This window comes from Desmodus rotundus, chromosome 6, assembly GCF_022682495.2.
Source record: "Desmodus rotundus isolate HL8 chromosome 6, HLdesRot8A.1, whole genome shotgun sequence".
NCBI lineage: Eukaryota > Metazoa > Chordata > Mammalia > Chiroptera > Phyllostomidae > Desmodus > Desmodus rotundus.
The window spans coordinates 81,550,869-81,566,048 of NC_071392.1; positions in this window are offsets into that span (position 1 = coordinate 81,550,869).

A 15,180-nucleotide genomic window follows, 5' to 3' on the forward strand; every position below is an offset into this window, starting at 1 on the left:
GAATTTTTTTGAAAATTCTCTCAGTGTGTTTGCCCATTTCACGTTGAGTGATTTATGAGTGCACCTGCCCACCCCATGCTGAGTTTTCAACAGTTTTTGACCAAAACTGGCATGACTCCCGTGCCCCACCCTCCCTGTTCACCAGATCTTGCCCTGAGCAACTACTTTTTGTTTCCCTGGATGAAAAAAGTCCTCAAAGGGAAACAGTTTGCTGATGGGGAAGAGGTGAAACAAAAAATGTCAGAAGCACTAAAAGGCATCAAAATCGACAAGCTCGAAACCTGTTTAGAGTGATGGAAACAACATCTCCCAGGTGTACTGCGTCAAATGGAGAGTGTGCTTCGAGGGTGACTGGAGTTTAAACGTGTAAGAACACAGTTTTTTTATAAATAAATTCTGGGGGCTTGGGAGTCCCCCCTCCTATATTGACTTCTTTGTGGTTGACACATCACCTTTTATAAATGTTGGGTAAAATGAAAAGTCAATGAATAAATGCCTGAATTCTTGAGGACCGTAAGTAGCACAATTACAACAACTACAAAAGCCATTATGATTTTAATGGCCTTCTGATTATATAATGCACGGGAATCCCTGGAACTAATCTGAGGAAAATAATTAATTGATATGAAGATATTCATTGTAATGTTGTATGTGATAGTAAAAATTTGAAAAATAAGCCAATGACTATGAATACAATATATATAACTGGTTAATACATTCATTAAAAATTATATTACGAAGACTTGCAACAGTACATAACTGTATGGAAAATATTTAAAATATAATTATAAATTTTAAAGGCCTAAAATGTTTATGTTCTTGAAATTTCAGTTACATAAAAACGTACGAATAGGTTTGACAGTATGTGCAATAGTCAAATCAGGTGCTGTAAGATCAAAGGTATGTAATTTTGTTTCTTCTTTTATGCTATAGTACAAATACATGTTTAAGACTTTAGCCAAAACAACCCCGAGGAACAGAAGATGCTTCAGGAAATTTTAAAGGGAAAATTATTGGACATATATCATGTTTTCTCTGGACATTTAAATGTGTTTGTTTTTACAAACATCGAAGCCGGGCTTATTATTTTTCTTATTACTCTCTGTCCAGAATCTTTGGAGATGAGACAACAACACGTTTTAATGAAGGAAGAATGGGCATGATTACATTTGGGCCTTGGGAAATACAACAGGAGCTGCATGCTATAATAATAACAGGCCTTTTTTATAATCAGGAGGACTTTCCAGTCTGGCTCCTCCTTATGTTCACTCCCAACTGAAATACGAAGCACAGAGAAAATCTATCACACCGCTTACTGGGCTCACAGGGGCTTCAGCTCGTCTTCTGTCTTCAGTGACGTTGTCTTTTCAATAATTCATCATATTTATTGGTTTTATTGTTGTTGTTGTTTTAATCCTCATCTGAGGATATGTTTATTAATTTGAGAGAGAGAGAGAGACAGACATCGATCAGTTGCTTCCTGTATGCACCCCAACTAAGGATCAAACCCACAGCCAAGGTATGTGCCCTGACCTGGAATCGAACCTGCAATCTTTCGGTGTAGTGAATGATGCTCCAACCAACAGAACTACCCAGCCAGGACGCATTATACTTCGTGGTTTTAAGGCCTTTCACAGCATTTAAATTCTTTTTGGCATCAATGGTTTTATACTAATGCATTTCCATACATAATCCAAACATTTCTTCCTAATTATTTCATTTCTTCCACTCAATAAACAAATGCCTCAGTTCCTTCAAACTGCTTTTCTCCTGCAGAGATTTGTACACTTTATTTCTACTGTCCCAACAACATGATTAGCAAAAATGTCTAATCACTAAGTAGCTGCCGTCCCACTGGCACTACAACAGGGAAAGTCTATTGACATTTTTATCCAGCTGCAGGTGAGACCACAGAGAGGTGTCAGCATGAAGTGCTAACAGGAGGACCAGCTGGACTTGTTCATGCAACACAGATGAAAAGAGTCAGGAGCGTAGTCACAGGGCACAAAAAAATTAAAACAAGGAAATCGGAGCCAGGGACATGAAAGCCGGCGGGGGGCCAACCTGAGAACGGAGGCACGCGACTCAGGCCAGGCCAGGAGTCAGAGAGCAGTGTCTACAAAAGCAGAGGGACTCGGGGCTAGGAAGTCAATGAATCGCTGGAACCTTCCGAATCCCACGAAATGGAGAGGATGCGTTTACAGAGACTGAACCTGAGGAAGCAGGCCTGGATAAAGACGTTATGTGCAGATAATTCCAACCAGGTTTCTGTCCACAATCACTAGTTTTTACTGACTGTTCCTCCTATATGCTTGAATCCACTTATGTGCTGCTGACCCGGGAAGCCTTCGGGCCAGAAAACAGGTACAGGGTTATTGAATAGAGGGGTGGAGAGCCAGGACAGACAATATAATTAAAATAATACTTCCAGTTGGCTGGTGTGGCTCAGTGGATTGAGTTCCAGCCTGTGAACCAAAAGGTCACAGGATCGATTCCCAGTCAGGGCACACGCCTGGGTTGCAGGCCAGGTCCGCAGTAGGGGGTGAGCAAGAGGCAACCGCACATTGATGCTTCTCTCCCTGTTTTTCTCCCTCCCTTCCCCTCTCTCTAAAAATAAATAAGTAAAATATTTAAGTAATAATAATAATACTTCCACCTGAATTCTCAGGCCACCCTGTCAAAACCAGCTATCTTTCTTAATTTTAAATTTGTTTCTATTCTGTGTTGTAACTTTTCTTACCCCCTTGGTGTGTTCCTGATTCCACGTTGTAAAACCCTGTTATTGGTTTCACTTGCTCACCGCCGATTCAGCCCCATGGATGGTGAACTGAAGTTGTAGCCTCCTTAAGGGTGTGGCTAGAATCTTGGGTATCCTCGTCTCCTTACTCCGCCCAGTCCCAAGTTCACAGTGGCAGCGACATCACATATTAACAAGAAGTATTGTTTGGAAGACCTTTCTAAGCCCTACAGAAAGTGCTTGGTAAGGGTATGTCCTGATTGTTAATATTACTATAAAGACAGGAATAGAGTTTGAATAGTGTCCCAGGATCCAAATGAATGCATCTCAGGAACAGGGCAAAGAGCCCTTGTTGACCTGAGCATTGAGAGCCAGAGCTAAAATTACACCTCTAATTACAGTTGCCCCTTAATTCACTCCAGTACCTTTAAATCCTGAGTAAAATAGAAGAATAGGAATTAGGACCGGAAGAGAAACTCTGATTTGAGTTGTACAGAGTTGAGAAAACCCAGGGAATCTCTGAGTTCTTTCTTCTCCCTCTCCACAATGAATACCAACACTTACCTTAAAACGCCATTGCTCATCGTTCTTATCCTTAATAGTTTCACTATTTTGACATTTTTATGGGTTCTGTTCACACTTAATCCTATTACAGGATCCATTGGCTATTAGATTGTAATTTGGAAGGATATTTCCTTGCAGGTATGTTCTTAATTGAGGTCACTGTCAGCAGCTGAAGCTCGGCAGATGGACCAATAGGGAATATTCCTTTGGTCTTTGCAGAGGAACGTGTCTGTTATGCCTGTTTGGGGAACTGTAGACCACCCACGAATTGCAGCCCCTGTGTCTAAGGAGTGTGCTTTCTCATTCGGTAAAAGATACTAGGTCTTGGTCTCCCCAGCACCCCAAACGCACTCCGTTTTCAGAGCGATTCTGTAAGACAATGTTTGGGTAAGCCAGTGGTACAATCCTCAGGCCCTATGAATATGCAGAGTGACTCATGGTGTATTAGTCACAAGAGACTCTGCCTCCTCTTTCTATGGATGTTTTTTGTAGTTCTACTATAAAAATAAAAAGTAAATGCCGTGGAACAGTGAACTGGGAAACATATTTAAAGGAATACCTTGTTTTCTATCAAGGGGCAAAAAGCCAGGAGGCCACAAAATTTCTGTTGCCCTTTAATTCCAAAATGGAATGAGACCATCAGACAACAAATCTATTTTATGATAATTCTATCTTAAAATGATTCTTTTAAAGGAGAAGGTAGGAGAAAACCACAGAGGGGACTATTTTAACCTCATGAGAGCAAAGCCAAAACACTTCCAGGACTCTAATATTATTGTTCTTTTTATGTGTAAAAAACTGCATTGCTGGGCAGTCTCCCGGAGCAATGCTCCTTTCTGGGGCTGCGGTTCCTGCGGTAAGGCCGGGGTTGCTGTCCTTGTCCCCAATTCCATTTCTGGAAGTCGTGCTGTTCTGATGCCACAGTGCCCACAGATGGTACTAGATGGTACGGTGGGGGTCCTACCTCACACAGCCCTGAGAACAACGAGGGCCTGCAGGCCACGATCAGAGGGCGGGAATCCATGATCATGGTCCCTGCCTATGTTCCTAACACGATGCACAGAGGGGCCTGGAACTGATGTAACAAAGCAATCCTTTCACTTTCTGCGATTTACACACACACATCGGCTCCCAGTCATTCCCAGGAACAGAGAGCAGCAGTGAAATCATCTTGTTCAGAACACGGTCAGATTTTTCTCATCTTCCATCATCTGTGCAGAACGTGCTGGAATGAGTTAATCGAGGGAGAATTCAGGAACAGCAATACCAGTCATTCGTACACGTGTAGAGTGCTTCACAGTTGGTAAAACACATCCATGCGCATTACCTCATTCGTCTTCACAGCCACAGGAGACAGATTCCTAATATTATTGTCATGTTTTTAAATAGCAGAAATGCGGTCTAGCACTCAAAAGTAACCAGTTTTATTTATTTGTTTGTTTATTTTTTAACCCTCACCCAAAGATATGTTTTATTGATTTTAGAGAGACAGGAAGGGGGAGAGAGAGAGGCATCCATGTGAGAGAGAAACATCGACCAGCTGCTTCCTGTACATGTCCCAACCAGGGATCAAACCTGCAACCTAGGTATGTGCCCTGACTAGAATCAAACCCATGACCTTCTGGTGTAGGGCACGACGCTCCAACCAACGGAGCCACCCGGCCAGGGCAGTAACTGGCTTTTAAACAGTGGAGCAGGAGCTGCGATGTGTATGCTCGATCACAAGTTCAGGGGAGGTTCCACACCAAACTTAAAAATGACCAATCAGCTCCACAACTGGAAAACGCCCCTCTATTTTTAGGCACAGCCCTCTCTGGACGTCTCCCGTTATCTCTGCTGAACACTGGATATCCATTCCAGGCACAGACGCAGAAGGCGCTGGAGCCTGTGACGTCTCTTACAGCCGCAATCCTCAGAACGTGGCTCACAAGCAGCTGCTGGTCTGCTCTTTGTAACTCGTCGGCGGTGTGACAAGGACCAAAATGGAGAATAAGCATATGGAAAATTTCAGGGCAGCTTGACGGGAATTTTATGTGTGTTGGATAATAAAAAAACAAGGCTTTTATTTTGTATGTCCTTTTAAAAAGTGTTATTTTTTCTACTTATTTATGTTCATCGCATTTTGCAAAAGGATCGGGTGGACACAACAGATTGGGGGCTGGGGGGAGGGAAATAGTCCCTCTGCAAATTTTGCAGGAGAAGCCCTGCTTTAGGGAAAGCTCACTGAGCCCTGCTGGACAGCAGGCCTGTGCTCACATTCACCAGGCCGCCCTTTGGCTGGCTCCACTCCGCTCTGTTGAATTGACTTACTGTGGACTCTCTTGAAGGGTCCCTTTTTCACTGTTTTCTGAAGAAACCTGTTTCTATAAGCATGTCCTTCAGGGTCTGGAATGCCCCGTGTTGAAGAGTGGTTGCCTTCATTTTCTATTGCTAAGTAACAAATCACCAAAAGTGCAGTGGCTTGAAACAACACCCATTTATTATCCCACCGTCTCGGTGGGTCAGAGGGCTGAGCATGGCGAAAGTGTCTTTGGTCAGGGTCTCAGGAGGCTGATGTCAAAGCATTGGCACGATGCTGCTCATCTGGAGTGGGAGGGGCTCCCCTGAGCTCCTTCAGCTTGTCTGCAGAATTCATATTCTTACGGGGCTTCCTGCTTCTTGGCTGGCCGGCAGTGGGGGGCACTCTCAGCTCCTAGAGGCTGCTGTCCTGTCTTAGACACAGGCACCTCATCCACAGGTCCCTCACCACGTGTTTGCTTGTTTGCTTCCAAAGCACCAGGACAAGGATTCTGACCTGCTTTTAAAGGGGTCACCGGCTAGTTCAGGCCCCTAAGACAAACTCCCTTCTGATTAACTCAGTCAATTGACTAGTGACCTAACCACTGGATTGATATCCTGTCCCCAACCCCCTGCTAAAGAGGAGAGAATTACACAGGGCACGTACCCCAGCAGTGAGAATGTGGGGTGGGGGTGTCTTAGAATTCTGACAGTCACAGGGGTCGCATGATTAAACTGACATTAGGAAAGTGCATTACTATGGGTCTTACTATTCTCGTTAAATAGTGTCCCTGAAAATTCTATCAATTAAGAGGTGCAAGCCTCCATTAATGTTGAATTACATGGGCTCCATGCCTGCCTGAGCCCTCAGTTGCAAGGCAGGGGGCCCCATCTGTCCTGTGAGATATTTTGACCTTCCACAACCAAGGCAGAGAGGTCTCTCATGCCTTCGCGCAGCAGAGCCAAACTCCTCAACATTTTCCAGTGCGGCTCTGCCAGATTGCTGGAATTATATTCATTACAGACAATAGTTATGAGACTTTGGGACTGCGAATGGAAGAGAGCACAAATGTTAGGACAAGGTCAGGACAAATCAGGCTGTGGGACTAGGAGAATCAACACAAAACCACGAGGCATGACAGCATCTGGGACTCAGCCCGCAGACGGGCTTTGGAGAGAGATGACTTGTGAAGCAACGGGACCAAAACCTACCAAAAAATGAGCATAAAATCAGCTGCAATCATGGGCATCACAACAGTTCTGTCATGAGGTAATGTTATAATGAGAGAACATTTTGGACACTGATAAGCAATGCTGAAGAAGTCATTAAAAATGAGACTTTTTTGTCCTGCCTGTACTACTACTTACAGTTAACGCTCCAAATTATTGCCTTAGAAAAGTCTTTGCTTTTGGTGGTTATATCTGCTATAGGGAGGAGTATCACCAGAGCTTCAATGACAGTTCTCTTAATACCACGCAATTCCATTTATTAGCAATAGGCACTATTATACGGTACTTTCAAAAAGAGCATTTCATTATTGCATTGAAATATTTTTTATTTATTCTACCCTTAAAGCCTCAAAATAACCTTCTCATTATAGTTTGTTTTCTCAAGTAGATTCTTTGTTGAAAAAACAAAAGAGAGAGATTCTGTGCACTAGAACCCTGGGGCAAGTGACAGAAAGTACTAAAATAATAAGCCAAAGGGGGGCATTCTTTGAAAGGATAGAAAAGGATAATTCTTTAAAAGGGACAAAAATATGACTCATACACAGATGCACAATAAACATTTGTCAGAGACTTTTATTTAACTCATGAATTAATGAGGGAAACAGTAGACATTGCAACTTGTCCAAAAGGAACTCAAAATACCACACATTTATAGTCCGAGGGAATGCAGACAGGAACCTACAAACATGTGCAGCTACTCTTAGATGAACTGGATAAATTCGACTTTTGAGCTGAGCAACAAAACCTAGACTTCTTTGTCCTCCACCAGAGAGAAACCGATGTGCAAGACGCATAGAGAGAGGAGAAGGCGAATTATTATTAAAGTTAATGGGGAGAATTGCACGATCAAGTCAGCCGTGGCAATGGGCTACCAGTCCGGAAGGAATGTCAAAGCGAAACTGTCTCTATCAGTCTGGTTTTGCCAGTCCAGTGATCTTAGAGAGATTAAGGCTTGGATTTATCTGCTTATTGTTTGGTATGAAAACTAGACTTGTATATTTTTTTAACTTTCTGACTTCATCTTGTTGTAGACCGAAACCAACACATCTTTTTATTCAACCTGCCCTTCCCAAAAGACAGCTTTTCTGTTGCAGGTTAGCTGGCAGAAGGGGGACACTGTGAGAACATCTTAATTGAGAAATCATTCATCTAATTACTTATATCACACCCTGGCTTCGCCTTTGCCCTCCCCCATTTCTTGGAGAAGCATCTGCTAAATGTCAGTAGTTAAGATGTGTCAGACAGAGCCCAGAGCTGCATAGCTGAGTTTGTTGGGAGGCGGCCAGAGAAGAGAAAAGGAAGAAAAATATTTTTTTTTCAAATTCTCTTTTCAGTTGTCATCCTGATTGTTTTACAAAGAGAGAAAAGAGTCCAACAAAAATCTAAAGAGAGGTTATTTGTGAGTCTCTGTGTGTGCATGCACAGTTTATGTGTGTGTGTGTGTGTGAGAGAGAAACAGAGAGAGAGAGAGAGATTGATTGCCAGTCAGCCAAGGATAAAGGCACTCACATATGCGGGAAAAAGCATGACATCATTGGTATGATTTATATGTCCCTTAATGAGTTAATGATTTAATGGCTCTTTAAATAAGGCAGAGAGAGGAACACATACAAAACTCGGCATACCATTATGCCCTGATGGATCAGACACTAAAATTTCGCTACTGAACTAGATGCCAGTCATCTGTATGTCTGACTATTTGGGTACGATGGGGGATGATCAAAGTCGTGTATATACTGCCCTGACCGTATGGCTCAGTGGGCATTGTACCGCAAAGCAAAAGGTCTCCAGTGTGATTCCCAGTCAGGGCACACGCCTGGGTTGCCGGTTCAGTCCCTGGTCGGGGTGCGTACTAGAGGCAACCCATCGGTTTCTCTCTCACATCAATATTTCTCTCCTTCTGTTTTTCTCTCCCTTTCTATCTCTCTAAATAAATAAAATCTTTTAAAAAATTACATGTACTATCCATTAAATGCAAAGGCGATACAAAAGCAACAGCTTCTCACATCACCAGCCGGTGTTCACCCAGGTTTTCATCTGTAGAATAGAACTGCTACCAACAATGCATAGGAATTCTTTCCTTAGCTCCTCTTCCAATGCTACTTCACTGACCATCACCATTTTAGTGTCTGTGGAGGTTTAAATCATCTGAGAGAGAAAGTAACTGTTCAAACACCAGCACTTTATTTTGTTAAAAATGATGTCACCTGCAGTCACTAGTATGCACGTCCAGTTCCGTGACACAGGGGTTCCCAACTTGGGGTGGCCCTGGAATCACGTAATTCCATTGCAGACCTACTATGTGAGAGCACCCAGAGGAGGCAGAGCACACAGCACTCTGTAATTTCAAAGAAGGAAGGGACTTGGTTGCCCTTGCTGCTGTGGCTTCATAGTTCAGAACACTCTCAAGCATGGAGTGTGGACTGAAATGTTTTCGCCGGAAAGAATTGTGTTCGCAGGGTCAGAAACCATCTGGGGGTACAACTGCTCGGATGCAGATGCAGCACTTGGATTTTTATGTCTTGGGGGTTCTTTTCCGATGTAAAACTTCATTATTTTAATAAATGATTATAGCACAAATCCCTGTGGCCAAGGCCACATAGGGGCTGTTCTATTCCGTAAGGCCCATTCCGCTGCCTCTCATGTCCAAAACCCCTCTGTGCTCCCTAAGGGGAGAAAACGTCCATCAAACTGATAGTCTCTGCTCCAAGCTCCAAATTCTGTCTTCAGGGGCCAATCACGCAAAGAAAAAAGTAAACTAAAATCATTAAATGTGCATTGTTCCCACTACCCTTCACCAGGCATCCCTCTTTAAAATATGTTTTCCCTTTGGAAAGAGGTTCCTTTTGGCCATGAATTCACTCTTGCTGCATCCAGCTGTAGCAGACATTAATGAAGGCAGAGTCTTTGCTTGCTTCTCTGGTTTCTATAATTTACCATTTGGCTCAGGCCTTTGGTTGAAATGGCTCTGAATTATTAAAGGGAACAATGTGTTTTCCTTTTTTTGGACACTTTACAACATTTAATAAAACAAACTGACTCATTCACTTAAAGGTATTTATTGGACACCTACTAGGCTCCAGGCACTGGGGATATAAGTTGAATAAGACACAGAGAGTCTCTGGAGTCTTTCTAGAGGAGACAAAGATGCAAATCAATGCTTTTCATGGAAAACTAGCCTGGGGAAAGCATCACTGTATTTTCATGGGAGCATGTAAGGGGACCTGAAAATGCAGCTAGACTCTAAAGAAATACTGGTCAGTAAAACTGACACTTGAACTGAGGGTCGGGAGACTTGAACGAGCTACATGATAAGTGTGTGTGTGTTGGAGGGGAGTAAGATGCTCTTCCAGCCCGTGGGATGACAGTGTTAGGTACGGAAGTGTGAGAGATGGGCAGACTCCTTTGGAAGGCTGGAGTCTGGTCCAACTGGAAAGTACATGAAAGCGTGAAGGGAGATTGGATGGACAAGAGCAGTCGAGTGAGAGAGAGAATGCATGGCGGTTAAATAGAAATAAATACACTGATTAGTAGAGCATCCAGAAATAGGCTTAAATATAACTTAGCGTATAACAAAAGTGTGACTTTAAACATAAAAATAACTACCTATTAGAAGCTTGGGCAACTGGCTATTCACTGGGGCCAGAAAAATAAAATGAAACTTTAAGTGATTTCTAATAGCAAATCAAGTCCCTGGTGACTCAAAATGCACAACTTAAACCATGAAGTCTTAGGTAATGATTTTCTTACCAGAGGTTGAGAATAATCCTTTCTAAGACGTGACACCAAAAGTAAGAAAATTGTTAACATTCTGCTGACTTTTAAAAGAACAACAAGAAATTCTGCGTGTCATAAAACAGCTTGAAAAGTTTAAGGTACAACTGATAAAATGGAAATATTTATCTGTAACATATTTTAAAGTCATAATATTGGTAGCCACTGTTGATTTATGAATTGCCAAGGGATCTTTTAGCATTTATATTTGTCATTTATTTTAATCTTCCCAATAACCTTGACTCCGACTCTACAGAAAAAGGCACCATAGAATTATTTGCTCAACGTCCCAGAGCTAGTAATTCCAGGAACTGGAGTTTGCACTAAGCTGGGATTAATTTAAAAGTTTTATACTTAACAATTATAATACTGGATCGAAAAGTGAATTAACTTCCCATTTATACAGTGAGGACCAAAAAAAAGAACATCCCAAAGAAAAATTGGTGAAATATAAGAACAAATGATGCCTTCTCTCTTCCCCCAACACCTTCATCCCTCATGTGTTGTCACAGACATACAAATCAGTGCTGAATAATAAAAAATAAATAAAAATAAAATATCTTCACCAGTAATCTAAAACCCAAATTTTAAATACTGAAAAGAAAAGAGATTTCTTTTTACCCATCAGACTGCCAAAGATCAAAGAGACCGTATTACGTCTGTTTGAAGATAATGTAGGAGAACCATGCTTCCTGTCCTTTCAGTGGGAGAACAAATACACAGTATTTGGACAGTATTTTGGAAGGCTTTTCAAAGTTTTAGTTGTGCATATCCAGGCACATCTGGGAATATTTCCTCAACTGATCAGATAAGCATGCAAATGCACGAGGTAAAACACAGGGAGTCCATCAGTGTTATTTATAATATCGCAAAGACCAGGAACAACTGAACGCCCCTCGTTACGGGACTGGTTGAGTACAGGGCAGCACACACTCTGCTGCTCCTAGAACAGTCCCAGCCCCCAGCTGGCAGCCGGTCCTGGTGAGAAACAGCCTCTCATGCTGTAAATTGAATTATGAGATCAATCTACTTAAGTATTTTGTTTAAAATAATAGCTCTTTTTTATTGAGAGTTTGTGACAAGCATGTTGCTGAACTCTTTATCACCATTCGCTCTTTATTTGTTGTTTTGTTTTATAGGATACTATGTTTTATTTCTTTTTTAATGTTTTTATTAAACTTATTGGGGTGACGTTGTTTAATAAGATTATGGAGGTTTCCCGTGTAGACTTTTGTGAATCGTGATCTGTAGAAAATGAAGCTATTTTCTTCTGAGAAGAGACACGGGTCATGAACGTATAGATACCTGGTAAGTAGGACAACACAGAAGAAAATAACCAGGTTGCTTTGTGCCAGTTAGATGCTAAAATGAGCTCTGTGGTTTAAAACATAGTTAGTGTTAATCTCAAAGATCTATATTCTGTGAAAAGATACGAAGGCTTACAAATTCAATGAATGTTAGTCTTATTACTAACAACGAAGTGTATGATAGAGATATGAGTGATAGATAGATGGATGGATGGATAGATAGATAGAAAGAAGGAAAGAATGATTCAGGAATTGAAGGTTCCAAGAACCTCATCAACAAACAATTTATCGTTTTCTTGGAGCTTTTATCTCCAGCATTTCATAGGCTAGTCTTATGCCAATTACTAAGTACCAATTACTAATTACCAGTTGCTTACAACATCAAATGAAGCTGCTTGAAGCTGTCACAGGCTTCTGCCATTTCGCTACAGAGCAGTTGAGAAGGGCAGGCTCCTTAGTGGAAAGAGATAGTGAAGCAAGAACTTTCAGGCCTGGGTGGTCTGCCACATCCCTTTGGCCGGCACCCACCCACCCCCAGCGCTTTGGAAATGGTGACAAGAAGCAAACCCTTCAGTGGACGGAAAGCAAGCCGAGGCTGAATTTCCTTTTAGTGTCACATGCTTAATTGCTACTGTTCCTGTTTTTCCCTTTCTCCGTGTACCGGCTATTTTTTTCATTTATTTTATAGAAAGTAGACGAGAACAAGTATAAATATGGAGTAATATGCAGAAACAAAACCCAAGCCAGGGCTCTGGCTTTCCTTTCATTACAGTTGTTTTATTTTAACTTGTTTGCCTGCCAAGTTTTACTTGGAAAAAAAGTCATTCCTCAAGGATGGCTGTAAAAAGTCACATTCTTCTGCAGAATCGGAAACATTTGGGTGTTCTATAAAACAATTGTTTTTAATTCATAAGATTTAGTTTAAAATTTGGTCTCAATTATAAATAAGAGCAATAACATTCTTAGGTACTTTGCTGGTAAAAATGATATACTATTCCTTTAAGGCCAGTGTTGATTTTTAAATTTTATCTATTTTTTTACAGCCAGAGAATGACAAGTTAAAATTTAACAACATGTACATCTCCTGTATACATGGGGGAGACCCAGGGACATCGAGTACCCTCTATTTTTATATTTAAATCAAGAAAGGTCATAGCTTGAAACATTCTAAAATTCTCATATTAACTCATAAGTATATGCATAAATACCCTTAAAATTAAATGCAACCAATAACATTGAAATGTTCGTCTTATAGCAAGAAATATATATTTAGACCATTTGATATCTGACAGCATAGCTATGATACTAAATGGTGTTTTGCAATCTATTTCTTCTTTCCATGCCAGTATTTAATGCTCTGATCTTTCATTTATACTGATATAAAAAAAAAAAAACCTCAGTAGACAGTTGTATACTACCTTTTATAGCCATATTAGCTCTACAATTTTATGATTCTGTTGTTCTGCTGCAAAATGGCTCCACCGCTGCATACGGACCTTCGCTCAGCACGGAGGAGAAAAAAGCGTGCATTGTAATTTTCATCCCACGAGTGCCTCGCTGGTGCCCCGCATGTATGCAAATGCCTGTCTGTGATGTTTCCAGTTGTAAGATAAATAAATGAGCAGCTGTCGTGGGTGCTGCATGACTTAACCAGCAACATTAAAAACTGACAAGCAGACGGCTGGCATCAGCTTCCACAAGGAAGAAGGCGCAATCATTTCACCGGTATTTGTTCGCTTCTTAATCTGGTGCAGTTTCCTTTCCCTTTCTGAAGAAGTAGTATTTGTTTTTGCGCCTCATTGGCAACTGTCTTTTTCAGGGCTATTAGAGCAAAATACCGTGGGTGGCTGGAACAACGTTTATTTCTCACAGTCCTGGAGGTGAGAGGCCCGGGATCCAGGCCCCAGCGGATTCCGTGTTTGGGGCGGAGCGCACTCACACGGTGGAAGGGACAAGAGCACCTTGGGCTCTCTGTTGTGACGTCACTAAGTCGTCACGAGGGCTCTGCCCTCCTGACCTAATTGCCTCCCGAGGGCCCATGTTCAAATGCTTTCCCATTGGGAGTTAGCATTTCAACGAAGGGACTTTGGGGGAGCACAAACATTCATGCATGACAACGTGCACGGTTTAGTAAGTCAAGGGGAAAACTTTAAATTATCCTTAAGAATGCACAAGTCCCAGGCTCCGTAAAGCCTGGTTCCTGCGCTGTAAAAACGAACAGCGATTGCTGTCATTTCTACTGAAATGTTTATGAAATCACAAGAAACAGTAAACAGGGTCAATAAAACTGAAACCATAGGCTTTTCCACTCTCCTGACCGTTAATGAAAATGTAATTTGTGACAAACCATCACTAAATGATTACAAAGAATGTAAGACTTGCTGAACAAACTCTGCCACCTTGCCGATCCCCGGAAAGTTAATAAGAATTTTTTTTTGCGTTACGTGAGGGCCTGATTTCTGTACTATCAGAACGCTGCTTCCCACCTTGACCCCCATAATGCGTGGGTCAGCTAGTGGGACGCAGTGTCTAGCGAGCAATTAAGCAGGATGTCAGGAGAGGGTGGAGGACGTATTTTGAGGGACCATCAGGAACGTCAGGAGCAGCCTTGCCATTGGAATGTTCCAGACATAATATACTTTGTCCTTGATCAGTTTACAGCATGGAGTCTAAACCCAGAGGGTCCAGAGGTCCATTGTACGCAAGACTGCACGGGATTATATGCAAAATGCTACATGTTAGTAAGTACGGTTTTTTCCCTTTTTTTACTGAAATGAGCAAAATCCAAAGAGTTTATGGACTTCTGATGTGGAGAGAAAACCAATAAGAGAGAGCAAGGTATCTTAGGTAAGAATGGGAAGTGGAGTTAGGGTCCTGGCCCTCCTGCTTAGCAACTGAGTAACCTCCAAAGGTTGCTAAACCTGCTGTTCCTCAAGTTTCCCATCTGTGAACTAGGGTTAGTAATGGCATCCACCCGCGGCAGCTTGCCGGCTGTCTAGTGAATGAAATATGTAAGGCTCTTGGAACAACTCCTGGTTAGTTGTTGTTGTTATTATTATTAATAATTATGAAATTCTGTCAAGTACTTGGAACTTAAAATTTCTTGCTCCCAACTATAAACCGAAACAGGGATTTGACCTTTGGAGATCAAAGGGTAGAAATGAGGCATTTTGCTCCTGAAAAAAAAATTGTGGCTGGAAAATAACTTTTATTAGATAAGAGGATGAAAAATTGAAAACACAGCAACCACACATGAATTCTACAAAGATACAAAGGTTTAAGACAAAGAGA